This window comes from Rutilus rutilus (genome assembly GCF_951802725.1).
Source record: "Rutilus rutilus genome assembly, chromosome: 1".
In the NCBI taxonomy this organism is placed as follows: Eukaryota; Metazoa; Chordata; class Actinopteri; order Cypriniformes; family Leuciscidae; genus Rutilus; species Rutilus rutilus.
Window position 1 is genome coordinate 26,230,177 of NC_140209.1, and position 26,382 is coordinate 26,256,558.

The 26,382-nt window shown below is 41.8% G+C and overlaps 1 protein-coding gene across 1 annotated transcript in view; it reads left to right on the plus strand.

The window, feature by feature from the left end:
- The first annotated feature begins 232 nt into the window (after positions 1 to 232).
- Positions 233 to 26,382, plus strand: part of LOC311277173 (interferon-induced very large GTPase 1-like) — a 74,392-nt gene continuing 48,242 nt past the window's right edge. The window contains exon 1 of the mRNA XM_084387360.1: positions 233 to 366. The gene's annotated coding sequence lies outside the window, so the exon portion shown is untranslated. The remainder of the gene's footprint in view (positions 367 to 26,382) is intronic.

Genomic DNA, 26,382 nt, shown 5'->3' on the forward strand with positions numbered 1-26,382 from the left:
TACAAGCAAATGATAAAACACTGTTGCAATAGCTGAACTACCGGTAATAATAATTGACCATAAACCAAGGTCCAAGTTCCCTACTAAAACATTAAGTTTCATAACATGAAGTTTCTTTAATGTCATGTGATTTACTGGAAGGCAGTAGCCTACAGATCACCTCTGATTGGCTGACATGTAGATTCGCATAAATTAATTAAAGTATTTAAGACAGACTTACACAGTTTACCATAGACTGTAGCAGAGTAACACATGCAGATACAATGGCTTACATCACTCAGGTGATTTAAGGATTCAAGACATTACTGTTGTATGATATTCAGCAGAGAACCTTCGTTTGCTGTTTGGAATCCAGATTCACTTCAGGTAAGTCAAATTTGACTTAATCTCAGTTAGAGTGTTAGCCAGTTACAAATGTGATAAAGGAGTGAAATCACAAACATGATCCCCACCCCGAGGTGACTGTAGATGTCTCTTGTAAAATCTAAAAGATTTAAGATTTAATAATAATAAAAAATAAATAATCAGATCACAATTTTCACATTAAGTTGACAAATTGACTTGTTTCCTTTTTAAGGATTTAAATGTAAATAGGTCACTTGAATGCTAGGGTTTCCTTTTTAATGTAATATAACTATATGTGTATCAAGCAAACATTTTTTAAAGTGACAAACATCTTTTTTTAGGTTGTTTTATATTGTATATATGTTCAAGAGAGGGGGGAGGGGGGGAGATTTAATATTGAAAGTAGTTTTTCCAAAAAAAAAAAGAAGAAAAAAAAGAAAGAAATGAAAAACAAGAATTCAGCTTGACTTTTCATTTTCCGTTCTGGGGTAGAAAAATTAATAAACATTAGGCTATATAGGCCTAAGTCACTTAGGAATAAATCACAGCGTGCTTCATGATAAAAAAAAAAAACAACAAAAAAAAAACAACGAAAAGCCAGTCTAGTGTGACGTGTTGCCTGGGCAGTCTGCACAATGGAGATATAAACGTGGAAATAGGGGTTTCACTTCACAGAGAATAAATCAGTTCCACACCATATCTCGTTATCTCTGCTATTTATTTAAAACAGTACTCTTTCTTTTTAATCTTTTCCTTTTTTTTCTTTGATCGTATGAGTACAATTTTGCAGATTGACAATTCTAAAACAGTTTCAGTGAATTAATCACAAATCAACTCAATGAAAAAGAACAATTAAATTAAATTCAATAGAAAGGGAAACATCACCACCTAGTGGTGAACATGCACAATTCTACATGAATAAAGCAATTAATCCATAAAACACATTATAACATTATATTTTATACACATTTCCTTCACAATGGAGATATAAACGTGTAAATAGGGGTTTCACTTCACATAGAATAAATCAGTTCTACATAAAACACAAAACGATGCACAAATTCATTACGATTGTGTCTCGTAATACAAAGTCAAAATAACTCGATATAACAGAACACACTCGACGCCAAACACACATCAAAATAGGGCTGTGCGATATATATCGTGAGATTGTTATGCGCATCTCGTCAGTAAAGCCGGTTCCTTGATTAGTAGTAAATCACCATCACCTGCTTTCAGATGAAGCGGCATTTAGGGCTGAGTAGATAATTAAGTGATTAATTAAGTGACTATTGAGCATTATTGAAGACACCTGATGTTAACAAGCAGAATCACTGATGGAGAAAATCACAAATTGTAAGTTACCATTAAGGTGATGGGTGTTTGCTTTAGTTGGGCTCTAGACCATTAAATGTTTACTTTAATATTTACTGTTGTTTGTCTGTTGTTATTGATTTATAGCAGTTAAATGAACAAAGTAAAATGTTATGTTATAGTATTGGTTATGTTTTGACATAATCATGCTGTGATCTGAAAAAGGAAACTTATTGAGATAGTTTGGTTTAACTTTTTAGCAGCAGCTTAGTGATTCTTCAGACTATGATTATCAGTATTTTACTTATAATTCAAAATATTTAGTAAACATTGTTCTGATCAAAAGACATTCAAATAAATTAATTTAAAACACAGACATCAATAATCAGCCTGTGAATCTCAACAATGGTGACAATAATAAAGCATGTTACAGTGGCTGCCACCAATCACAACTCATTAATGGCTCCCATCATGCATTGCGGTATGAATAAATTATGATCTGAATTGTCTATGTAATTTACTTTTCCTATTTGAATATTCTGCTCCTCACCATTGTTGAGATGCATAGACTGAATCTTGACATCTGTGTGTGCCTAAAAGAATGTTTTTTTTTTAAACAACTTTAAAGAAATCCTTAATATATCAAAAATTCTGGGCATTTATGCAGATTCATTAACCAACAACATAAATCGAAGTCAGAAAGAAGGATTTTAATGAGTTCAGTGATCAAGTTCAAATGATAATTGTCATAATATAACCAACACCATCAGATCACTTTTTCTTTGTTCAACTGGTGATTAAAGTTCAGAAACAGCAGACAAATAAAATCTAAAGCTAATAATATAAGGGTCAAGAGTCCAACTAAAGCAACCATTGATCGTCATAACGGTAACTTACAATTTGTGATTTTCTCCTTCAGTGATTCTGCTTGTTAACATCAGGTGCCTTAAATAATGTTCAATCATCACTAAATTAATCACTTAATTATCTTATTAACTTTAACACTCTTGAGTGTGGACTCATACACTCCCAGGAGTGTTAATTTAACACTGGAGTTTTTGCTGCGTACAAAGAGCCGTAGTTAACTGACAAGCTGAGCCATATCGCATTAATTATCGCTGGCGATACGTCCGCGATATTAATGCGATATGGCTCAGCTTGTCAGTTAACTACGGCTCTTTGTAGTAAATGCCGCTCCATCTGAAAGCAGGTGATGGCGATTTACTACTAATCAAGGAACCGGCAGAGCCCGTCTACGGAGAGCCTGTCCACTCCCTATTAAGCCCTATTGTACCGAATTTTGGTTGTAGTACCACCAGAGTTCCACTGGGGGCGCTCGCCATGAGTGCAAAATGAATGGGAGTCAATGGGGCTAGATGGCTAAATTTGTCTCTTTCACCCGATTGCCGTTGAGAAATCTCAGATGTGATTGTAGATTTTGCAAGTTCAACATGGGTTTTAGGTCGAAAGTTGAATGAACGAGTACTTTTGTCGTTTTGATTTCTTACAGGTTGAGTTGTTGTTGCCCATAACACGCTAGCATTCTGCTAATGACGTCAGCATTCTGACGTCATTGACATTTTGAAAGACTTTTTTAAAGCAAATAAGTGACTCTAAAAAATCTAACACCCAGCAATGTGTAATTTCTTTGCATCTCCTTTCGAATACAACATTCAAATTACTAGACAAAAAATTATATCCTGAGAAAAGTGGATTTTGAGGGGTATACCGCCATTGACCTCCATTCATTCTGCACTCGTCCTGTGAGCGCCCTCATATGGAATCAGAGTGGAACTGCAACCAGTTCAGAAGCCGGAAGTGTAGTGAGAGTGAAACTTCTCGCCATATTAGACATTCTCTGGAACCGGCTTTACTGATGAGATGCGCATAACAATCTCACGATATATATCGCCCAGCCCTACATCAAAATATGCCTTACAAGTTCATTGCAGGATAAATCCACAATAAAGGAGTTATTTATGTGTTTTGAACAATTTTAACTGATAATTCTCTGACCGCTCAAAACGTGCACCTTACCCACAGCATATCTCGTTATCTCTGCTGTGGGCGGTCCCTATTCCGTACACTAAATGCCATCACGCATCAGACAGATGGCGCTGTCCCCATTTGTTGCATCTCTGTCTTAACCAAATAAACACACGGACACAAAGGCAAGAAACCGCATACTCAATGAGTAGGTACTTAATTTCAATAAGTACTTACTTAACGCGCGCTGAGTAGGTACTTTATAGCCAGATCTCGAACCGGACATCTGCCATGTTGACGTTATCATGTGACGATATTTATTTTTATTACGAAATCCCAAAATTGTCATCTCTTGAATATGTTGTTAATTTCTTTATTTTATATCCAAACATTTTCATCCATAAGCAAAAGTGGCTTACTGCTTTATGTTTTCCTCTTTTTCTTGTTGAATTTAACTCTCGTTTCATCCCTCAGGCCTAGGCCTATAAATAACAAAAAATTCATTTTTAAAATGTATTATAATTAATTATTTAAGAAAATATATATTAGGATATTCAACGGTTCTTTTTTCCTGTGTATAAAATCTCATATTATGTATGCAAACCCATATATATATATATATATATATATATATATATATATATATATATATATATATATATATATATATATATATACATATATATACATACATATATATACATACATATATATACATACATATATATACATACATACATACATACATATACATATATACCTCATAACATCAGTAACTCGACAGCCCTACCTAGAATGTTGTAATGTCTGCTCAAAGGGCAGCTGTGTAAAGATTCGCCTTTGGAGAAAACTGTTGATTTTATACTCGAAAAATGTAAGTATCATTATAAAAAAATAATATTACCCCAGAATGAATTGCATTGCTATCCCACCCCACAATAATAACAACGATAATAACACCAATTAATTATATTACTTTTTACTGAAAATGATATAATTCAATAAAACAAACAAAATGTAATGTATGTCATATGACATAGCTATGCATGATTGAATACACTCTAGATGTGTATATAGTGAACATATCTACATTTTCATTCAAACAATAAATAAAGCATTAATTAAATAATTGTATTTTATTTACTGACAACAATGAGAAATATGAATAAATTAGTAAAAGAATGAATCAAAGTCACCATCACACAATAAACAAATGCATATACAAGTCAACACATGAAACAAAGCTTTATTCAAACTACAATCATGCATGTAGGCTACAGGCGCTGAACCCCACATCCTTCTGCCATCTCAACACAGCGGTTCCCATTCTGCGGCTTTATTCTGATTAATCAGCTGACCGCCAGAGGTGAGCCGTGCCTTCGTGCCTGAGGTTGTTGCGTGTTGTGTTGAGGCAATAAGAGCAGGTGGAGTGATGGAGGGTTTTGTAAGGGCTGGTGGAGTGATGGAGGGTCTCGTAAGGGCTGGTGGAGAGATGGAGGTTCTCGTAAGGGCTGGTGGAGAGATGGAGGTTCTCGTAAGGGCTGGTGGAGTGATGGAGGGTCTCTTAAGGGCTGGTGGAGTGATGAAGGGTCTCGTAAGGGCTGGTGGAGTGATGGAGGGTCTCGTAAGGGCTGGTGGAGAGATGGAGGTTCTCGTAAGGGCTGGTGGAGAGATGGAGGTTCTCGTAAGGGCTGGTGGAGTGATGGAGGGTCTCTTAAGGGCTGGTGGAGTGATGAAGGGTCTCGTAAGGGCTGGTGGAGTGATGGAGGGTCTCGTAAGGGCTGGTGGAGTGATGGAGGGTCTCTTAAGGGCAGATGGAGTGATGGAGGGTCTCGTAAGGGCAGGTGGAGTGATGGAGGGTCTCTTAAGGGCTGGTGGAGTGATGGAGGGTCTCTTAAGGGCTGGTGGAGTGATGGAGGGTCTCTTAAGGGCTGGTGGAGTGATTGAGGGTCTCTTAAGGGCTGGTGGAGTGATGGAGGGTCTTTTAAGGGCTGGTGGAGTGATGGAGGGTCTCTTAAGGGCAGATGGAGAGATGGAGGGTCTCGTAAGGGCAGAAAGAGTGATGGAGGGTCTCGTAAGGGCAGGTGGAGTGATGGAGGCATAGGCGTAATTTGCGGGTGGGACGGGTGGGACATGTCCCCACCACTTTTTGCTAAGGTCGATATTGTCCCCACCACTTTTGAAACATCTCACGGCACGAATGTACCAAAAAAAAAAAAAAAAACATCTCCAGTTAACTAGCAGAGCATTCATTTAGTTTGTTTGTAAGAGGCGATCTAGCGCTGAAATGTGTTGTTTTTGAAATCAAGTGATCCAAGTGCTCGTTGCCGCTGCGATCAGTGGCGCGGATACTGTGTTCTCTTGTGGATCGCGCAGTCTTCACTCGGACGCGCGCTTCAATCCGTTGTGGCGACTCTCTATTCGTTCCGGTGAAATTACAAAACAAAATGCTTACAAACGTATGCTTGCCTGATATACAACCACTGATAAACATAATCGGTTTTAATGAGAAAAAAAAAACTATACGAGTGTGGATCAGAACCCACAACCTCTGACACGCTTGGCAAAAGTTCTACCACTGGACCATTTCAATACACGTATAAATAATAGATTTACCCACACCAACATATATCAAACCTCATTAAACGACAAATTAAACCCATCCACTATTTCAATCGATTGCTGGACATCGTAATGTTGTACATACATCGATTCGATTTATGATTTAGGGTTCATAACCCCCCCTATGGGTGGGTTAACCCCCGCCTTTGATGGCAGCATTCAGCTTCATGAGCCACTCTCCACCGGATAAACACACACATGTTCATCTGTCCCTGTAACATCCAGACCAGATTAACGTTACCTCAGTGATTTATGAGCTCAACACTACATTTACATGTTGAGGTTGTTTTAACTTTTTATCCAACATAAATGTTTCTCAATTTATCAACTACTAATGGACAAATAAAATAGATAACTTATGTTTAGTTACTTTATAGATTTATTCTACATAATAGCACACATACATCACTCAGATGTCTATTTCATATCTATTAGACGTAGTAATCTGCAATTCTTATAGAAGATTTTCTTGCCAGATATTAAATAGACATTTAGAAATTGTATTTAAGATGTATACGGTTTAAAATGTAAGCAAATCCACTTTGGAGACGTATGTGTCCTTACTGGAGCTCCTCTGTTAGCTATACATAATAAAATGTGATTTACAGCAAAATCACAAATATATAGCGTCTTTACACCTTCAACAATTCAACAGTTTACTGTACAGTAGTTCAACACATGCGATCATTTAATTTGTAATACTCACATTTTTAAACACTCTCGTCCGTCATCCTTTCCGTCACGTTCGAGAATGACCTATCCTTCTTCTTCTTTTTTATGACGTATCCTCTCGCGTGGCCTCCTGGGATAGAAGAGTATCCATCGGTTGAGCACTCAAAAATCTGGGCGAAAGCAGTAAGCCATCCGGGAACCTTTACGTACTGTTTTCGCCTACTATATAGTAGGAAAGTAGGCATATTCGAACGCACTTAAGTCCGAATCTCGCGATAATTAGTACGTCACCCAGGTAATTCTCGCCTACTCTTTTGGATTCGTACATACTTTTTCACTCACCTACTCTTTTTCCCATACTAAATAGTAGGGAAGTATGCGGTTTCGAACGCAGCCAAACTTTTGATTCTCAACCTCCTCAACTCTCCTTCTTTTACTGAATGTTTTACACTACCTTTACTTTTTAGGCAACAGCGCCTTCTAGTGACAACTGCTTGAAACAACACCAGTAATACTGATACATTACATCCCCCCTTTTCTTGGATATAAAATCATATCACTTAACTGAACATGTTTAAGACTAAATTCTATACTAACTCACTGAACATATCTTGAACCCCTTCTTTTTTCTTTTTTTTTTTAAACAATTCTCAACATATTTATATACTTCACTTGCCATTTTCCCCAGGTTTCTGGGATTAGATAAAACACTCTAACATCTATGGCACTTATTCCTTTCAGTCTACGACATAATCAGACAACTTCTCAGGCAATCGTCTGGTCCTTTGGGGTCTATCCGGTTTTGGTGTGTTTGGGAAATCAGCCTTGGGACTTTGATCATGAGAATTAGAGTCAGGACAATAGCTGTTTGTGTTCTGATCTGTCTGTTCACGTCCAGTTCCTACGTCGGCCGTTTTGTCGGTGTTGAATCTTTTAACATGAGTGGTGTTTCGCGTGTATCTCGCCCCAGTGGGTGATTCCACAGTCACCTGATTTCCAGTTTTGCTCACGACCTGGTGTGGGATTGGATTGAATGGGGTTGTGAATTTATCCTTCTTCTCTTGTTGCACAAGCACTGTGTCGCCGACATTTACTTTTGAGTACTGTGCCCCTCGACGATCATCTGCATACTTCTTTGCTTTTGCTTTTTGTTCTGCATCCCTATCGCATACTTGCTGATCTTTGAATGCCTCTGAAAGGTTGGGCAACTTTCCTCGAATCTTTCTGTTAAAAAGCAATTCGGCTGGGCTTTTTCCTGTCGTGGTATGTTCTATACTCCTATACACAGTGACATATTTCCTCAGCTCTTTTTTCCAATCAAGTCCCTCAGCCTGTGCAATTCGAATTATTTTCATTAAAGAGGAGTTTTGGCGTTCCACCTCCCCATTAGCCTGAGCCCATTTGGGAGTAGTTTTCACATGTTCAATGCCATTGTTCTCACAAACGCACCAAACTGTTCAGATTTGAACTGAGGTCCTTGATCTGACCTACATGTAACAGGTAAGCCATGTCTACTAAATATAGACTCCAGGCTGTCTATAATTTTTTTCTGATATTGTTGACATCAACACATCATATTCGTAGTAGCGACTATAATAATCCACCACGACAAGTATGGAGTGACCAGTTGGGAGTGGTCCTAACAGATCTATGGCCACATCTTGCCAGGGTCCATCTGGTAGTGGCGTTGGTCTTAGTGGTTCAGGTGCGTCCGGCCTGGATACCACCTGGCACCCGTGACATGATTTGCAGTACTTCTCTGCGGCTTTATCCATACCCGGCCACCACACTTTGGACCGGAGATGCTGTTTAGTGCCCACAATTCCTAAATGTCCTCCGTGCGCTAGAGCTAATGCCCTGAGTTGTAACGCTTTTGGTACCACTATCCGTGTTCCACGGAGGACCAAATGGCCAATAGAGCACAACTCATTGGCTATTGGAACATATGCTTTACAGTTCTCAAAATGTCCACTGTTAACTGCAAAACACACCTCTTTTAACTCCATGTCGCTCTCAGAGGCTCTCTCGACTTCTCTGGTGGTTAAAGCATTAGGAGTTGCACTCACTGCAATGAATCTGACGTATTCCTCCGAATTATGGAAGTGTCTCTCAGTTTTAGCTGTTTCCCCCAGCAGTCTTGACAGCGGATCTGCAATGTTCTGCCTGCCAGGTAAGTACGTGACCCTGAAATTGTATGGCTGTAATCGGAGTACCCATCGTTCTATACGTGCACAGGGTTTAGAGCGGGGGCTGTATATGGCCTCTAGCGGTTTGTGGTCAGTGACCAGCTCAAATTCTCGGCCATAAATGTAAGCGTGTAGTCTCTCACATGCCCACACGAGAGCCAGTGCCTCCTTTTCTGTCTGTGAATATCTACGTTCACAGTCCGTTAAGCAGCGACTCGCATAGCATATTGGCACCGCCTCCCCTTTTTGGATCTGAACTAAGACAGCTCCCAGCCCCACTGGGCTCGCATCCGCGATCACTTTGGTTGGTGCGCATTTATCAAAATAGGCTAACGTGCTTGCTCTGGCCAGTTCTTCTTTTAGCGCCTTGAACGATTGTCTTTGTTCTGGCCCAAACTCAAAGCATGTCCCCTTTTTGGTCAAGCGTCTTAGTGGTTCTGACAGTGTTGCAAACTGCGGGATGAATCTGCTGCTGTAACCCACCAGACCTAGGAAACTCCTAACCTCTGAAGACGTCTTTGGTTCTCTTGCCTCCCTTACAGCTCGCACTCTTTCTTCTGTTGGACCGATTCCTTTCTCACACAAAAGAATTCCCATTAATATCAGTTTGCTCATGTTAAACTGGCACTTCTCAGCGTTTAATGTCAACCCCCGTTCGCTCAACCTTTTAATGACCGCATGTAAACGTTGATCGTGCGTTTCTTTGTCACAAGCATGAACAATGACATCATCTGAGATATTTTCTACACCCTCAATTCCTGCTAAGGCTTTGGCAATCTCGTGTTGATACTGTTCGCTGGCGGAGGATACACCAAAGATCAGCCTTTTATAACGATATACGCCATTATGCACCTCAAATGTAGTGATCTCTCTTGATTCAGGGCTGAGCTCCAGCTGGTGGTAACCCCACTTTAAATCCAGCTTGCTGAATATAGTTGAGCCATTAACACCTTGGAGAATTTCATCCACTGTCGGGATGGGGTAACGCTCCCTCACTATAGCACGGTTAGCCTGCCTCATGTCCAGACACAATCTTATCTCTGAGTTAGCCTTTGGCACAATGACCACAGGATTCACCCATGGTGTGGGACCGCTGAAGGGTTCAATGATGTCCATGTCCATTAGCTCCTTTATTCTCTGCTCTACTGCTCTTCTGAGATTAAATGGAATGCGTCTGAGAGGCTGTGCTACTGGTTTTACACTCTGGTCTATGTGTAAGGTAACTTGGTTGGTGTTTAACTTGCCAACCCCACTGAACACTTCTGGATATTTTTGTTGCAGTGCTTGCTTTATTTCCATCACAGCAGAGATGTCAGCTCCTATTTTCAACACTCCCAGCTTAATAGCAGTCTCTCTTCCCAAAAGTGGCTCTCCTTTCCTTCTTATCACAATGAATTCAGCCTGCTCCATTTTATTGGATATATTCACCTCACATTTGAATGCACCCTTGACTGTTAGAGGTTGGTTGGAAGAGTATGTGTATAGCTTTCTTTCAGCTTCAGGTACATATGACTTGCATTTCATTTTACTCTGTTTGAGATCCTCCCAGGTATCTTCATCAGTTACATTATTTGTGGCACCTGAGTCAATTAACAGTGTTAGTTTTACTCCGCCCACAAGGAAAGTCAACCTCTCTGACATTGTATTCTCTTGGACAGCAAATGCATAATCAGCTTCCTCCACATTATTTACACGATTCTTGCGGCGTCATAGTCAGTTACCTCCCCCGTGTTTTCCAGAGTTGAAAAGACATCTTGTACATCTGGTCCCGCGAGGTGTAGCATTAAAGCTCTCCTCCGTTGTTTAGTCGCGTCCGTCACATCCCCTGTGATGAGTCCTTTCCCATCTGCATACAATTCAAAAGACTTTAGCCATCGCGTCCATCTCGGTCCTAGCGTGGCTGGGTCTGAAAAACATTCAAAGTTCTGGATCCCGCTTTTCTCTGTCATTGTTTTGGTTCACAATTTTAGATGTACTGGTTTTTATAGTTTATCCTCGTCGCCAGTGTTGCATCTCTGTCTTAATCAAATAAACACACGGACACAAACTTTTGATTCTCAACCTCCTCAACTCTCCTTCTTTTACTGAATGTTTTACACTATCTTTTCTTTTTAGGCAACAGCGCCTTCTAGTGACAACTGCTTGAAACAACGCCAGTAATACTGATACATTACACCAGTGGTTCTCAATTCCAGTCCTCGGGACCCATTGCTCTGCACATTTTGTATGTCTCTCTTATCTAACACACTCAGTTCAGTTCATGGAGTCTCTCCTAATGAGCTGATGATCTGGTTCAGGTGTGTTAAATAAGGGAGACATACAAAATGTGCAGAGCAGCGGGTCCCGAGGACTGGAATTAAGAACCACTGCATTACACCATTTATGCAGTAATTTAACATTTTACACTCCTTTACACTAGGCTCTTCTCCGGTACGGGTTGTGTCGAGCCATTTGTTAGTCTGGTTGTTTGATGAGAAAAAGATGTAAGCTGTGTCCCAATGTGAAGACTGCATCCTTCGAAGGCCGCGGACTTCAAATGATGCAGCCTATGCGTCCTCCGAAGGACGCACCATGTAGCCTTCATGGGATTTCCTAATTGCGCAGCCAGGTGTTCCCACCACCGATCTTTAGCCTCGGCCGCCTTTAAAAAAATAAAAAATAAAAAAATAAACGCTGTCGTCACCGGCACGCAATAGGCTTGTTTGAGATGCGCCTTGCCTCGCCTGAAATGTATGCGAGAGTAGGCGGCTGCAGTGAGGGGAGGAGTGAAAAAAGTGCAGGCAAGCCGGACAGTTCTCTCTTCTCGCAGTGGATCTGACACCTACGAGATCAAAGGCGGATATCGCGGGATTCACGCTCGTGCACGGTGTTGCTAATAAACTGTAATGTAATTTAAGTTCTGTTGCTTTTTATGAAAATAATTACAAGACACCCAAAGTACTTGTTATTTAATTCCATTCAAAATACGTGTTTATCAATCATTTTTACTTTAATACAGACATATATATATATATATATATATTATTATTATTTTTTTTTTTATAAAATGACATCACATAGGCTAACCCATATAGAGATCAAACTGTCAGAAAGTTTGGGAATATTCGCTCATAATTTATTCATGATATCAGTTTTAAAATCAAACATTTTAAAAGAGAACAATACATCACGGTTGTTTAAACCAATAGGCATTAAGCTGTGGCGTTAGCAAGTCGTTTCCCATCATGCTTTTGATCAGTGCAGTCGGTGGAGAGCAACTGCGCTCGACTGCATAATTCGACACGTCCGCCTTGCGCTCGCGAGAGTTTTTTGACATACGTCAGCATGACATCAGAGCCAGGCGGACCCGGGCGGACCGCACTCGGACACATTTCTAACCGGCATGCATCTCGCGCTGATCACCGGTGATCGGTTCTGCGCAGATTTTGCTCATCTCAAACAAAATCTGCGCAGAATCGATCACCGGTGATCAGCGCGAGATGCATGCCGGTTAGAAATGTGTCCGAGTGCGGTCCGCCTTGCTCTGATGTCATGCTGACGTATGTCAAAAAACACTCGTGACCGCAAGGCGCACGTTTCGGATTCTGCAGTCGAGCGCAGTTGCTCTCCACCGACTGCGCTGATCAAAAGCATGATGGGAAACGACTTACTGACGACACAGCTTAATGCTCATTGGTTTAAACAACTGTGATGTATTGTTCTCTTTTAAAATGTTTGATTTTAAAACTCTGATATCATGTTTTATGTGTATACGTTATGTGTGAATATTCCCAAACTATCTGACAGTGCGATCTCTATGGGTTATGCAATGTAATTTTTATAACAAAAAAAAAAAAAAAAAAAAAAAAGTCTGTATTAAAGAAAAAAAGATTGATAAACATGTATTTGGAATGGAATTAAATAAGTAGGCTACTTTGGGTGTCTTGTTCATTATATAAAAACAACAGAACTTAAATTCCATCCAGTTTATTAGCAACACTGTGCACGAGCGTGAATCCCGTGAATCCCGCCATATCCATCTTTGATCTCACACGTGTCAGATCCACTGCGAGAAGAGAGAACTGTCAGTCTTGCCTGCGCTTTTTTCACTCCTCCTCTCACTGCAGCCGCCTACTCTCGACTACATTTCAGGCGAGGCAAGGCGCATCTCAAACAAGCCTTATGTATCCTTCCTTTCACAGGGAAATGAAGGACGCATTTGGCGTCGCTTTTGAATCAGGGTAGCCTTCGTCGCGGCGCAATGACGCAACCGTCCTAAGAATACGGCCTTACAAGGATGCAGAATTGAATTGGGACAGCCTTCATCGCGTGCGGTGACGCAATCGGCCTTCAAATGCGACCTTCCAAGGATGCAGCCTTTGAACTGGGACGTCCTTCGTCGCGCCGCTGTGACGCAATCGGCCTTCAAATATGGCCAATCGGTCTTCAAATACAGCCTTCGAAGGATGCAGCCTTCACTTTGGGACACAGCTCTGGTTGCAATAAACGAGATAAGAATCTGCACATCAGCTGAGGACTCTTATTCTGCCGTGCGGAACTGAGGAAGAACTGGGGCACGTTCAAGTTCAAAACGGTGCGCAACGTTTTGCTACGGTTTCCGGGTTGAACGTCATGTTTCCTGGAAACGGCGTGCACCGGTGTGCAACGGGGTTTGAGATACGTTAGGCTTGTTCGACTTGAACCGGCGCTGCACAGACCGATCGGTTTATGACATCAAAGTACCGCGAGAGCAATTCAAAAGCATAAGGAGCCATCTACTTTCTATTCGCTCTCGCGGTACTTTGATGTCATTCACCGATCGGTCTGTGCAGCGCCGGTTCAAGTCGAACAAGCCTGTTTTCTCTTGTTTGGTGGGTGTGTCAGAACTGCAGTCCAATCAGCAGCAACATGTATTTAAAGCACGCGGTATTAAAGTGAACTCGCACAATGGGTTCAAGGAAAGTAATTTACAAATGTGTTCGATGCAGCTCGGTATACGCAACAACTGAGTATATTAGAAGACATGTTTGTCGTAAGTTTTATTGTAAAAATATAGGATATCAACATGATGTAGTTGTTTATATTTTTAGCTTCATTGCAAGTGTAATGATATTTGGTATAGAAATAAACAATGGCAATTAAGTCCTTTTCCTAAAAATGAGAAAGAAAATACAGGGTATTAAAACAGTATGAACTACAAATAAAGTCAGTATGTGAGGCTAAATAGATGTGTTTTAGTCTGAATTAGGTAAGATGTGTCCATCCACTCACTCGATTGGGATGTTCTCTTTTGTTCTGGGCGGCAAGTGCAGTAACTGTAACATCGGGCATATTTTAAACACATATTTGTACCGACTTCATCAGGCTCAGAAAATTCTTCACAAAGAACACAAAGAATGGCCTTCTCAGCTGCCATAGTTGCAACTCTTGCGTCATCAGAACAGTGTGTTCAACGCATCACCGTTTCTGTTTAAAAAATGTTGTGCAACGTTTTGTCGGGGCTGAACGCAGCCCAGATGACGTAACAGTTTGATCTTCAGCTGACAAAACAGAGGAAAGGGGTATTTCATTCCTGCCCACATGTAGAAATCGAATATTCAAGCTGTTTATTCATTTTTCTACCTCAGAACGAAAAATCAAGCTGAATTCTTGTTTTTCTTTTTCTTTTCTTTTTCTTTTTCTTTTTTAACTGTTTTCTCAATTTTTCTACTTTCAATATTAAATAAAAAAACGATTGAACGAATGATACACTAATTGTTCAGAACCAAATTTCTCAAAAATCCAACTTGAAACTGTTTCTCGTTGTGGAGATAAGTCAGTGTCTTCCTGGCATGTGTTGTATGAGGGTAGTTCTCCATTGTAATCTTGCCTGATTATGTGTGTTGTGTTCTTTGACCCTTTGCTGCCTTAATTCTTTTTTTTTTTTTTTTTTTTTTTTTTTTGTTAGTGTTATTTTGTTATTGTTGTTTTTTTCCCAGATGTTTAAAGAAATATATACAACATGTTGTACAATATTTGTTGTACAATCAACAAATATTAGAATACAATAACTCATGGGGTTAGCATAAAATGAAAATAAATATCATAAGATAGGATTAAATAACAAGAAATTAGATAAGTAAACATGGGATGAAAAGAGCATGAATATACAATGATCAGATAGCAACATTGTTTCGGCCCAGAGCTGGCACTTGTGGAATGTGGAACTGGCCCACATGCAGCGTGGAATGACGGCACTTGGGCGGACCGCTCCTGTTTGCCAGATCTGGGCCACAAGCAGGCCATAGCAATGCCACATGTCAGCCAAGAGCAAAGAAATAAACCAGAACTGGACCTTATCTGAGCCACACAGTCTGTGTATATTAAATATGGAGTCATTTCAGCCTTAATAAGGCTGCTAACAAGCAGAATCAATGAAGGAAAGAAGAGAACAGAAAAAGAGACGAGCAGAAACACAAGACCAACTGACTCCAGACACAGCGTTAGATGAAATTAACTGAAGAGAAAAGAAGACATTAAATCTGTGAAGATTCTGTCAGATTAAGTCTGACAGAAATAATAAATTGCTAGATCTCAATTTTAAAAACTTTTTTATATAAATGTATATTTATCTGCAACAGTTACAGTGAGGAAAATAAAAAATCCAGAATCACAATATATGATTTCTTAACTATTTATTTGTATGATACAGCTGCAAATAAGTATTTGAACACCTGTCTATCAGCTAGAATTCTGACCCTCAAAAACCTGTTAGTCTGCCTTTAAAATGTCCACCTCCACTCCATTTATTATCCTAAATTAGATGCACCTGTTTGAGGTCGTTAGCTGCATAAAGACACCTGTCCACCCCATACAATCAGTAAGAATCCAACTACTAACATGGCCAAGACCAAAGAGCTGTCCAAAGACACTAGAGACAAAATTGTACACCTCCACAAGGCTGGAAAGGGCTACGGGGAAATTGCCAAGCAGCTTGGTGAAAAAAAGGTCCACTGTTGGAGCAATCATTAGAAAATGGAAGAAGCTAAACATGACTGTCAATCTCCCTCGGACTGGGGCTCCATGCAAGATCTCACCTCGTGGGGTCTCAATGATCCTAAGAAAGGTGAGAAATCAGCTCAGAACTACATGGGAGGAGCTGGTCAATTACCTGAAAAGAGCTGGGACCACCGTTTCCAAGGTTACTGTTGGTAATACACTAAGACGTCATGGTTTGAAATCATGCATGGCACGGAAGGTTCCCCTGCTTAAACCAGCACATGTCAAGGCCCGTCTTAAGTTTGCCAATGACCATTTGGATGATCCAGAGGAGTCATGGGAGAAAGTCATGTGGTCAGATGAGACCAAAATAGAACTTTTTGGTCATAATTCCACTAAACGTGTTTGGAGGAAGAAGAATGATGAGTACCATCCCAAGAACACCATCCCTACTGTGAAGCATGGGGGTGGTAGCATCATGCTTTGGGGGTGTTTTTCTGCACATGGGACAGGGCGACTGCACTGTATTAAGGAGAGGATGACCGGGGCCATGTATTGCGAGATTTTGGGGAACAACCTCCTTCCCTAAGTTAGAGCATTGAAGATGGGTCGAGGCTGGGTCTTCCAACATGACAATGACCCGAAGCACACAGCCAGGATAACCAAGGAGTGGCTCTGTAAGAAGCATATCAAGGTTCTGGCGTGGCCTAGCCAGTCTCCAGACCTAAACCCAATAGAGAATCTTTGGAGGGAGCTCAAACTCTGTGTTTCTCAGCGACAGCCCAGAAACCTGACTGATCTAGAGAAGATCTGTGTGGAGGAGTGGGCCAAAATCCCTCCTGCAGTGTGTGCAAACCTGGTGAAAAACTACAGGAAACGTTTGACCTCTGTAATTGCAAACAAAGGCTACTGTACCAAATATTAACATTGATTTTCTCAGGTGTTCAAATACTTATTTGCAGCTGTATCATACAAATAAATAGTTAAAAAATCATACATTGTGATTTCTGGATTTTTTTTTCAGATTATGTCTCTCACAGTGGACATGCACCTACGATGACAATTTCAGACCCCTCCATGATTTCTAAGTGGGAGAACTTGCAAAATAGCAGGGTGTTCAAATACTTATTTTCCTCACTGTATGTTAACAGCAATAATATGACATTTCTCTCGTAAGAACAGCTATTCATCTGACGGACTCGTGGTGAAAATAATGAGGAAATTATATTGTCTTTCATTGCTCCTTTCGCCAAGAGCATTCCAAACTGCTACATAACATGCAATTGCACTGCCCTGCCTTACTGTTGAAGGACGCAATAGAGCTGGCGGTGGGTTACGACCGATCTTGGACCTGTGAGTTTTGAATCGGAGTCTCCACAAGCTACCATTCAAAATGCTCCTGCAGAGACATTGCGTACATCAACCGGCAAGGTGATCTACGCTCCCGTCGCATGTCACAACTCGCCCGCCATCTCCTCCTCTGGAATCGGAAGCATCTTAGGTAGCTTCGGGCCATGTATGTCCCTGGTGTGCTCAACCGTGTGGCTGACAAGCTATCATGAGCTGTGCTCCTGGGAGAATGGCGACTCCACCCCCAGGCGGTTCAGCTTTTCTGGAGAGAGTTTGTGGAGGCTCAGGTAGACCTATTTGCCTCCTCAGAGACCTCCCACTGCCAGCTGTTTTACCTCCTGACTGAGGGAACACTCGGCATGGACACACTGGCACACAGCTGGTCCCGGGGCCTCCGCAAATATGCGTTTCCCCTAGTGAGCCTACTTATACAGATCCTGTTCAAAGAGGACAAGGAGCAGGTCCTTCTGGTGGCTCCTTATTGCCCCACCCGGACCTGGCTCCCAGAACTCATGCTCCTCGTGACAGTCCCTCCCTGGCCCATTCCTGACCTTCTGACTCAGAGACGGGGCACCCTATGGCACCCGCATCCGGACCTCAGGAAACTCCATGTCCTTAGGGGGGCGAGACGGTTAAATCCTCCTCGACCCCCCTCCATACCCTCTTGGGACCTTTCCCTGGTGCTTTGAGCACTCCAGGATGCTCTCTTTGAGCCTTTGCAGTCAGCAGACTTAAAGCTTCTGTCCATGAAGACTTTGCTACTGGTTGCACTGGCCTCCATCAAGAGGGTAAGGGACCTGCAGGCATTTTCGGTCGATGAATCGTGCCTAGAGTTCGGGCCGGGTGACAACTATGTTGTACTGAGACCCCGGCCTGGCTATGTACCCAAGATTCCTACCACTCCCTTCAGGGACCAGGTGGTGAACCTGCAAGCACTGCCCCTGGAGGAGGCAGACCCAGCCCTGGCTTTCCACTGTCCCGTCTGCATTCTGCGACTGTACGTGGACAGAAACCAAAGCACCAGGACCTCAGACCAGCTCTTTGTCTGTTAAGGAGACCAACAGAAGAGAAAGGCTGTCTCCAAGCAGAGGCTGGCCCACTAGATAGTTTTACCACTAGATAGGCTTACCAAGCACAAGGCGTGCCCTGCCCGCTCAGGTTGCATGCTCACTCCACGAGAGGTGTTGCATACTTGTTATGTTGTAATCGATGTGGCTCGGGTTAACCTTCTGGGGACCAAAAACGCACCCGCGCGTTTAGCTCGTTTTTTATTTTTAGCAATGAAAATAAACACTAAATGCTCTGTTAATTTTGATCTTTCATTTTCGTGTAATACATCAATCGATCCTGTTCAGTTTCTTTTTTTTTTTTTCTGTATACTCACAATAAAAATAAAGTGTTTTGCTTTTTGACAAATAAAGAAAAATTAAGATGATGCGATTTCTGCCTTCTCTCTGTCAGTAAACTCCCGTTTGAAACGCGTTCGAAAATGATCTATAACTCCGCGAAAATTCAGTCAAACAGGCAAACAGACCCACGGGCATAAAGCTTGAGATCGCAGCTTTTAAATGAAGTAATTTATATAAAAAACAAATATTATCAGCTTCTGTAATCTGTACACAAAGAGAGCGACTCCAGTCGACCTCATTATGAGATGATTCACAGTAATTTGACCACGCCCCGGAGAGCGCGTGCTTTTCAAATGCAAATTCCGAGAACCATTTCAGATCTGTGAAACGCCCACATCAGCTGTAAACAAAGCGCGTCGCGAGTGAGACATTATAGCCTTTATGGAGAAAAGTTTCCACAGTGCTGATGAGGAGAAATATCTCCTGATATGAGCAGCAGATCACGCTGAGGAGTGAGGTAGGCTGTTTTCTTTTCTCAAGTGTGGAATAACGTTATGGAATAACGTTAGTGTAGGCCTATAAACCGCAAAAAGATGAATTGCATTTCTATAATGACTCGCGTTTCTGTGAGATGAATGAAGGGTACATATTTGTAAAGAGTGTTTAGCCTAAATATGAATCGCGCGTCTGTGTGTGAAAGAATAAACTGCTTTGCCATAGCCTACTGAGATGAGTAAAAATCGACTGAAATATGTTGAAATAAAATGTATTTGTATAAGCAACGTAAATTAACATTTATATGCCCTGATATTTCAATAAAACAACGTTAGTCAGGCGTTAGTCACACTATTTTTGTCAAAAATAAAGTCATAGACTAAGATGTTAGATGTTCCAATGTTGGCTATATTCAAACTAATGAATACATATGATAAAATGTAGGCCTATAATCTTTTTTTTCTTTCTTTTTTTTTTTTACAAAGAAAGAGTACACTTGAAATATTGTTGAAATTGTAATTATTGTTGTAATTGTAACATTTTTAATAAAATAGCTAAACATATTTACAAGATAGATGTAAGCGAAATCTTAAATGGTCAATATAAGTATTCTTCTAAATACATTGTCCTTGCATTGTGGCTCAGTCAGTGTCACACCTGAATGAATGACTATTCAGAGTCATTATGCAGAGTGGGTGGGACATCCCAGGTGTAAACTACTCCTTCACGCCCCCCTCGCATATTGGCTTTCCAAGCAAAACCTGTTTTACACCATTTAAATCAATGTATTTTTTTTTGTGAACGATAAAGCAAGACTATTTTCACATAATTTTGAAGCCAGTACTCAAAGGTACAACATCAATTAGACAAAAGTCTTGTGGACACATATTTAATATGTGTTTTGTGGTCTTAATTCAGCCACTTTCATTTTTATTTTTTCCAATAACCACGCATAAACATTATTCTCTTAAAAATACAAACATCTACATACACGTTGCCCGCATATTTTGGTAGCCCTGTTTGTGCTAGAGTGATTTTACACCTTTGCCATTAACATGTTTATAAATAACTGAAAAAAGCACAAATTTCAAGGCATGTCAGAACATCTCAAGGGCTCCAAAAACACCTTGGTCCCCAGAGGGTTAAATGAATCACTGTGGTACGTCTGGTCAGGACGCAATGAAGATGCACTTAGGTTTCGTTGAGTATTTATTGGGTGTACTTGTATGTGTGTGTGGTTCTATAAGACAAATAGAAACCAATATATCAATACTTAACATTCATAAAATAATTGTTAATCAATAACAAAGACATTTCAATAGTTAGAAAGCATTTGAACATATCCAGAAGTCATATTATTCACTTTTGTTATCTTATCTGACTTTAGTCAGACTGGGGATTGAACCCCTGGCCGTTGCGTTAATGACGTCACATCGACAGCGCGTGCAAACAGAATGACGAAGCACTTTTCTTAGCATACTCGGCAATATCAACAAATAATATAAATATACCCAAATGAAAGGCTATTAAAATAATGCTTGATATAAACAACAAGAACGTACTGTGTAAACAATTATTAACATGCAATAAGATAATATGCAGATCGATCGGCCGTACAGACTACTTTAATTAGGCCTATTTAACCTAACAAACAGAACTATGTTGATAACTTATAAACCACAAAATGAAATACGATCTATAAACATAGAAACTTACTTTTAGATGCACGCACACGATTAATAACACCACTTTCTGATATGAGGCAATCTCTCGTGAGCTCCGCAGTCCACACTCTACGGATTCATAACAACAACTAACGCACTTCCTTTCCAGCATATTCCAATTACTCCGTTATTCCACAGGGGGGCGTTCACAGTCCATAGTCATTGAATCTGCCAACTCTCAATATGAAAACCCTACTAATATAAATCTATTACCTGAAGTGCTAAATACAAACCCTTTGTAACAGCCGCCCCCAAATTTGCATAGTCAAATTTGCTTATTTAGAAGGGCTTGAAACTACATCTGTGTCTGGGAGTGCCGGTAGTTTGATGAGGCGCGCTACAGGTCTGATATATGTTCTGTCTTTAATTTTCACCTCAGCTGTTCTGATTCGTCCATCAGTCCCGGGGAAAACATTAGTGATTCTTCCTACCGGCCAGAGTGCTCTGGGTAACTGTGGATCCACAATCATAACAATCATGTCCAACTGCAACTGGTCTTTGTCCCTCTGCCATTTTGCATGGGTTTGTAGGTTGGGCAGGTAGTACTTTTTGAAGTGTGTCCAGAACTGATCGGCAAGTACTTGAGAGTGTCTCCATCTACGGCGGCTTAAGAGTTCTGTTTCATGATAAACGGTCTGTGGGAGTGATGGATCCAGCCGCCCCATGAGAAGAAGGTTTGGAGTCACCGGGTTGGGGTCAGCAATATCTGTGGAAATGTAACCCAGAGGTTTAGAATTCAGAATTCCTTCTATTTCAGTGAGAACCGTGTTCAGTACCTCCTCAGTCTTACTTTGCCCTTGTAAAGTGGCATACAGTGCAGACTTAATGGATCTTATCTCACGTTCCCAAACTCCTCCAAAATGGGGACTACTGGGAGGATTAAATCTGAATTGTATTTGCTGTTTGGCCAACTCTGTCTGCAGGGTATGACCCAATGATTTGAATGACTCTTGGAGCTCTCTTCCGCCACCTTTAAAGTTTGTGCCTTGATCTGATAGCAATTCTGAAGGTTTTCCTCGGCGTGATGTAAAGCGTCTTAGAGCCATCAGGAATGAGTCAGTATCAAGGCTGCTTAAAAGGTCGATGTGGACAGCATGAGTAGTCAGGCATTTAAACAAGATGCCACAACGTTTCTCACATCGTCTACCTATTTTAACTGTAAATGGTCCAAAACAGTCCATTCCAGTAGAGAAGAATGGGGGTTTGAATATTTGCAGTCTGGCCTGAGGGAGATCTGCCATTCGAGGCACTGTCGGTTTAGCTCGCCACCTTTGACAGTCTGGGCAGGAGTATTGCTGCCGTTTAATGGCTTCTCTACCACGTAAAATCCAATATTTACGGCGGATCTCTGCAAAGACCCGTTCAGAACCAGGGTGATGAAGCTCTTTATCAATGTCCTGAATGAGTAGTTGAGTTATTTTGTGGGATGGATCTAGGACAACTGGGTGGATAACATCTGCATCCAGTTGTTGACTGCGGCGAAGTCGCACACCATCTCGAATGAGGCCCACTGCGTGGTCATACTCAGGTGCCAAAGTTATTAGGCGGCTAGAATACGGTACTGGTTTACCTTCCACTGGAGGTCCTCAGGGAAGCTATCATATTGAACTTTCTTCAGAATGTCTCTTTCTGCTAATTGATGATCCTCAGTTGAGGGATCCCCTTCTTTACCTGCCACTTCCTGGCGTAGAAGTGCTGCAGCTTCCACTAAAGCTTTAAAACTGCTGAACTGTTGTGGGTCAGGCAAGGACTGAACATCAGCAACTGTTACGTGACTACAGAAAGTAGTCTTCTTCAGTTCAGCAGGATTGTCAGATGTACTTATGTTGGGAATCATCGGCCAGCAGCTGGGTGAGTGCAGGAGAAATTCTGGTCCTTGACTCCATAATTTGTCTGTAGATGGCTCTTTTAGAGTCTTCCCATGAGTGATGTAGTCAGCTTGATTGTTGGTGGATTCCACATACCGCCATGTGTGAGCACTTGTGAGTTCTTGTATTTCAGCAATTCTGGTTCCCACAAATACTTTATAGCGACAGGATTCTGACTGAAGCCATGTCAGGACTGTAGTGGAGTCGGTCCAGAGTACGAAGGATTCAATGTTCAGGGTGAGCTCTTTAGCTAATAATGAAGCTAACTGCGCACCCGTAAGAGCTGCACACAGTCCATCTGGGAGCTCACATAGCAGCGAGGTAATTTGATTTGAGTTAGATGTGGCAGTTCTCTTTGCCAATCATACCATGTTTCAAGAATGTCATTTGGCAGTAGTGGGTCATCCCACTCTCTCTGTTTTGCCCACAGACTCTGTATAAGTATCTTGGCCCGAGTGATATAGGGAACAAGGAACCCAAGGGGGTCATACTGGCTCGCTACTACCTTGTATATATTTCTCATTGTGGGGGTTGAACAGTTAGCAAGGCGGCTTTGGTATCCAAGAGTATCAGATTGACACATCCAACGCAATCCTAATGCAAGTTCTTGAGGATCTGATTCGGTTTGGTTAAGCCAAAGCTCACTGCTTTCAGATCTGGCTTCCTTTGGCAGATGATTGATGACATTAGGTGAATTGCATGCCCATTGTCGTAGTTCAAATCCTCCTTCTGCTAACAGATTCCACAGTGTGTTCACTAGCCCTTTAGCCTCCTCAAATGTAGCGACACTCTGTAGACAGTTATCTACATAGAAACATCTTTCGATGGAGTGTCGGACATTGTCTCCTGGCTCACTGTGGTCAATTACGTGCTTCTGTAGTGCGTATGTGGCACAACACGGACTACACGTTGTTCCAAATGGGAGCACTTGCCACTCGTAGATGCTTGGGAGTTCCTCTCTGTTCTGATCACGCCATAGGAATCGGAGGAGGGGCTTGTCCTCTGGTAGTAGTCTCACTTGATGGAACATGCCCTTTATATCACTACTAAAGGCTACTGCATGCTCCCAGAATCGTAGCAGTATCCCGAGCAAGGAGGACCCCAGAGTCAGTCCAGGCAGAAGCAGATCATTCAGGTTTTCACCTCTGTATGAGAAAGAACAATTGAAAACAACTCTGTTTTTTTCATTATGCCTCACCATGTGGTGGGGGGGGGGGATGAACCATGATTCTTCTTCCCCAGTAAGTTTCTGCTCTGGTATCGCAACCACATAGCCTGCCTGTACCAGTCTCTGAATTTCAGCTCTGTAAGCCTCTGACTTCACAGGATCCCTAGCCAGGCGATTCTCTGTGCTGTGAAAATTAGGCATTACAGATTGCTTTGTGGCATGTAATTTTGGCATATTCTTAACTCTTAAAAGGGGCGTAGCATAGCGTTGGGTCCCATTTATATCAACTCGGGTTGTCTTTGCCTCTAGTAGGTCGATGGCAGCTTGATCTTGTTTGGATCTGGTGGCAAGTTTCTCGCTCCTGTAGGGGAGTACATCGAGTTGCCACAGTTTCTCAACATGTCTGAACAGCTCATTCGAAGGGGAGCGAAATGATATATTAAGACATTGTTGGGTGAGAAGTGGATGTTGCACAAGCTTAGCAGGGCCTTGGACTGTCCAGCCTAGTCTCGTCTTCACTGCTGCTGGTCCACCAGGAGGACCCAAGCGTACAGGCTCAATCGGGGTAACTAAGTGGGGATAGTCAGAGCCGATTAATAAGAGGGGCCGAACACAGTCATAGGAAGGGATTGGCAACCTTCTGAGGTGTCTGTATTTATTCTGTAAGGTTGCAGCTGGACACGTGTGTTCGGCTAGCCCCAATTGGTCTGCAGTAAACGCCTTGTGTATCTTAAACACTCTTTGAGGCTGACAGGCTGGAGAGATGGTGAAAGACACTGAAGTACCATGTATGACTCTCATGTCCTGTCTAACAGTTCTAAGAGTAAGGTCTTCTGGTTTGCCATATAGCTTCATTTTCTGAGCAGCTGCTTGCAAAAGGATGGTGCGTTCTGAACCATCGTCCAAAATGGCAAATGTCTCAAGGGCATGTTCTCCATTCCGAAGGATACCTTTGTGACCTTTAACAGGACCTGACTGCAGCCTAATGTTCGGTCTAGGTACAGGACCTCATTGGTGTTGTTAACAAGACAAGTGTTTTCATTGACTGGTCTCTCATTCAACTCATGAAGTGCCTCAAGATGTTTGCCCTTACATACCTTGCAGATGGTTTTCAAACGGCACTGCGCTGCCTGATGGGATCGACCACAACGCCAGCATCTCTTATTGGTTTTCACCCAGTTTGTTTTCTGTTCTTTGGTGAGCTGGCTGAAATTATGACACTGATTCAAATAATGCTGGGTATTTGTGCAGTAGGGGCAGAACATTTTTGGTTTGTCCTGAGTTTTAGCCACACTCGAACTGGATCCTTCTGCAGATGTGGTATTGAGAGCAGGCTCTGCACTGTGGAATATAGCCGTTGTCTTGGTGGGCTTAAAGTCTCTGCGTCTATCCCTTTTCTGGGTAGTTTGCTCCTTTCTGTCCCCGCCATGCAACTTGAAACCACTTTCCTGTATGTTTAGCTCATATTCAAGCCAGTCCGCAAAGTGTAAAAGAGTAGGAATGCGAACATTTAAGGGGTACATGTACCTTTTGAACTCAGCTCGCAATTCGTGGGGCAGCTTTGACATCAGTCTGGTTACGTGTGAACCGCACTGGAGCTCAACACTGCCGCTATCCCCCAGTTGGTCCAGCATGCCTACTAATGCTCTGACTTTCAATGCAAACCTTTTGAATCCACTAGCATCATAACTATGGATAGTGGGGTCATCCATTAAATCAGCAATCCGCCGCAAGGCTAATTGGTGAGGTTGCCCATATTGCTCAGCAAGAGTTGCCATGGTATCTGAATAGGGCCTACTGGAATTGATATAAGAGTCTGCAATGAGAAGAGCGTCCTCAAACTTCAAGTGTTCTAAGAGAATTTGATATTTAAATCTCTCTGTCACATCCTCAGGTAGAAGATTGTCTAATGAGACCTTCAGTCGTGCAAATTCCCGTGGGTCTCCCTTGGTGAAGTCAGGGATTCTAGGTGTAGGGCCTCGGTATACCTTCTCTTGCTGAGTGTGGTTAGGATGCTGTCCTGTGTCTCTATAGAATGGCATGCTGGCAGTAGGTGCTGTTTGGGGATGCCTGGGCTGTGAATAGTAACGCGCCCTCTGGTACACCATAGGGTACCTCTCGGGTTCATAGTACTCAGGTGTTGATGCGCAGGAGGGATATTGCCCTCTATTCCCTAATTTCTGCATGCTAGTGGATATTTCCTCCACCAAATCTGATATGTTGTGTCTAGGAGGTGGTGGTGGTGGTATATCCACTGTGGAGAGAAAGATGTCATCATCCACTACTGGAGGAGGTGGCAGTGGCCAGTCTTCATATTCTGTTAAAGGGGCTTGCCTTGATGATAAC